General features: G+C 34.7%; 1 long non-coding RNA gene across 1 annotated transcript; it reads left to right on the top strand.

The window, feature by feature from the left end:
- Positions 1 to 2,457, top strand: LOC129888573 (uncharacterized). The gene is made up of 3 exons (XR_008766683.1): positions 1 to 412; positions 1,277 to 1,318; positions 2,154 to 2,457. It is a non-coding gene; the product is annotated as an uncharacterized LOC129888573 (long non-coding RNA).
- The last annotated feature ends 480 nt before the right edge of the window (positions 2,458 to 2,937 follow it).

The following is a 2,937-nucleotide window of genomic DNA, read 5'->3' as shown; positions in this document are numbered from 1 at the left end:
TTTGGGAAAACTCTCAACATGAAAGTTGTAGATAATTGAAATATCTTTCCAACCATAGGTCGTGGGACGAAATGTGATATCGGAGTAATAAGATATAGACGTTTTAAATCTGACAGGCCAAACTAAATAGTGAATTCGGCCCAACCCAATTCTAATTCGGGTCAGGCCCAATACCCACAAAATTAAATCTGATTTTTTGTAACTATTCCTTCATACAAAGATCAACATAATTCTGGAAATTTCCAAAGAGAGAGAGAAAGGGAGTTCTTGAGAAAAATCCCAAATCCGACCAAAATTAAGTCCCGAAATCCGAAGCTCATGAAGAGAAAATTGTTGTACGTCGTGTTGGCTTCAATTTGAGCTAGAAATCAACCAATAAGGAGAAGATTTTATGTGGTGCTGCAAATTCAAGGTAATATTAAAGTCTCCTTTTCATTGTTAACAAGTTTAGTTAGAGTTTTAACGGATTAGAACGGAGAAAATAGTGTTATAAACTAGTTTGGTGATTTGTTGAGATTTATGGGTTAAAGGGTTGTTTTAGGTAGATTAAATGGATGAAATTAGGTTAGTGATGATGTATAATAATGGTTGATATTGTTTTGATGTTGTTGATGAGTTGTTGTTCTTGAATTTGGAGGAAAAAGGTGTATGAAGATTTTGAATGTTCAAACCCGTTTTTGGAATTGAGTAGCTGGTAGTAATTCTGGAATATCTCATTGTGTAGACCTTCGAATTTAGATATTAAACATGTTTTGGAAAGCTAATACACGTACCTACAACTCTTATGTTTATGTCTTAGTCTATATCTGCTGTTATGATGTCGAAAACTGAGCATGAATCTTAAGACAAATTCTGTCCAGATTCTGGATTGAAAATTCCTTCATGTATAGCTGTTCGTATTTTGATGATATCTCTTTGTAGAAAATGAATTTTGAGTTGATTTCTTTTGCATTGGAAACTTAAGACATAGATCTAAATGTTTCATGAAGGTTATAAAGTCCAGTTTTGCCGTTTTCATTTTCAAATTTTAGATACAACGTGAGGTACTTGACTTTCCGAATTTACTGCTTTGGTAACATGAATAATAAATCTTATTTTGTGTCAATATTTTGGATTGTTGATGTTGGTTGATGATTATATGGCTGGTTTAAAAGTGGGAAAAGTGAGTGGTATAGGGGAGGTGCTGTCCAATTTTTTTTAGAAATAACCTACTAACGATAGACTACGTTTTATTCTTGTCCATAGCTTAATCATAGTGCTTAACGTTTTAATATAGGTTGAGACAATATTGGACAACGTATACGTATAAACGCTAAAGGTATGTAAAGTTAACATTTTCTTCTTTTGGCATGATCCATATGAAACGAACGAATGACGTATGCTTAAATTCCAAAGAAACTCTTATTCGTAGATATACTCGGATGGCTACCGTTCTTGATTTTCAAAATTTATATTGTTATGTCTTGACTCATGTGTATAATTCCAGCCATCCTAGTTGGTATAACTCATGTTGTGGTATAATTCATATTTTAGTATAATTCATAATTAGTGTGATTTATAATGACTATTGTCTTGGTTTTCAAATGATGGTCTGTTTTGCTTATTCTATTAAGTCTCCGATAATGATTAAATTTCACAAGGTTGCTAATGATATCTTATTCGTGCATGCTGTTATGGTATTATTCACCGAGTCCTACGATAGGCCGGGTATGTTATCATGTATGAATTCCACTACATTATTCACCGAGTCCCTTACTAGAGGGCCGGGTACGTGATATGATAATATGATATTATAATGATATGACGATATGATTATGGCACCGAGTCCCATAATGGGCCGGGTACGGTATCAGTGTACACTACTCTATTCACCGAGTTCCTTGCTAGAGGGCCGGGTATGGTATATATATACATATGACGATATATTGATATAATTGTGATACCGAGTCCCATAACGGGCCAGGTACGATATATGATGATGATATGCATGTCTTTATTTTATAACACAGGTACAGTGATTTATTGATTATGACACTTGACTCCTGAATCTTTATTTCAGATGTGATCTCCTTTACGATATTTTATGCTTTATATACTCGGTACATATTTCGTACTGACCCCCTTCTTCGGGGGGCTGCGTTTCGTGCCCGCAGGTACAGATACTTATTTTGGAGAGCCGCCACCTTAGGATTCTACTCAACGGGTTGAAGTGCTCCATTGTCTCGGAGCCTAAACTTTTGGTATTAATCCTTATAATGTATATATTTGTGTATTTTGGGGGTACGGCGGGGCCCTGTCTCGTCATATGCTATTGTTAATCCTCTTAGAGGTCTGTAGACACATGAGTGGGTTGTATGTAGATATTGTCTGATGTACTAGTATGGCATATGTTTTTGGACATTTACATTCGGAGTGAAAGCCTTGTCGGCTTACGTATTATGTTATCTTATTTTTGACAATTAAGACTCTCCAAGAAATAGCTAATTTTGGTATATATATAAGTGACAGTTTGAGACAACGTGCTACCCATATAAATTCTATATCGTGTTTAATTGTCGATTGACAAAAGATAATATGTGTGTATACGAGTGTCCAATTCGGACACTAGTCACGGCCTACGGGGCTAGGTCGTGACATAAACAGAGAAACAGAGAAAAGAAATATGATAGTATCTATATTCTACCGTGTGTTCTTTATATGTCTTTCATTGCCCATATTTATAGGCATAATAAAAGTATTACATACCAAGTGGGCTAGTTGCCCACTTTGAGTGGGGCCCACTTGGGAAAAAGACATCCACTAAACAAATGCTCAATACCTAACAAAAATTTCTATATTTAAAAATATAATATTTGTTATAAAACAGATCAATTTAGCAAATTAAGTATAAAGGAAGACAGAAAGATGTAGAGAATTTCTTTTTATGTGTGTCAATAT

Source organism: Solanum dulcamara, chromosome 5 (genome assembly GCF_947179165.1).
Source record: "Solanum dulcamara chromosome 5, daSolDulc1.2, whole genome shotgun sequence".
In the NCBI taxonomy this organism is placed as follows: domain Eukaryota; kingdom Viridiplantae; phylum Streptophyta; class Magnoliopsida; order Solanales; family Solanaceae; genus Solanum; species Solanum dulcamara.
The sequence above is the reverse complement of the archived record's forward strand: the minus strand, read 5'-3'. Positions and strand labels throughout refer to the sequence as shown.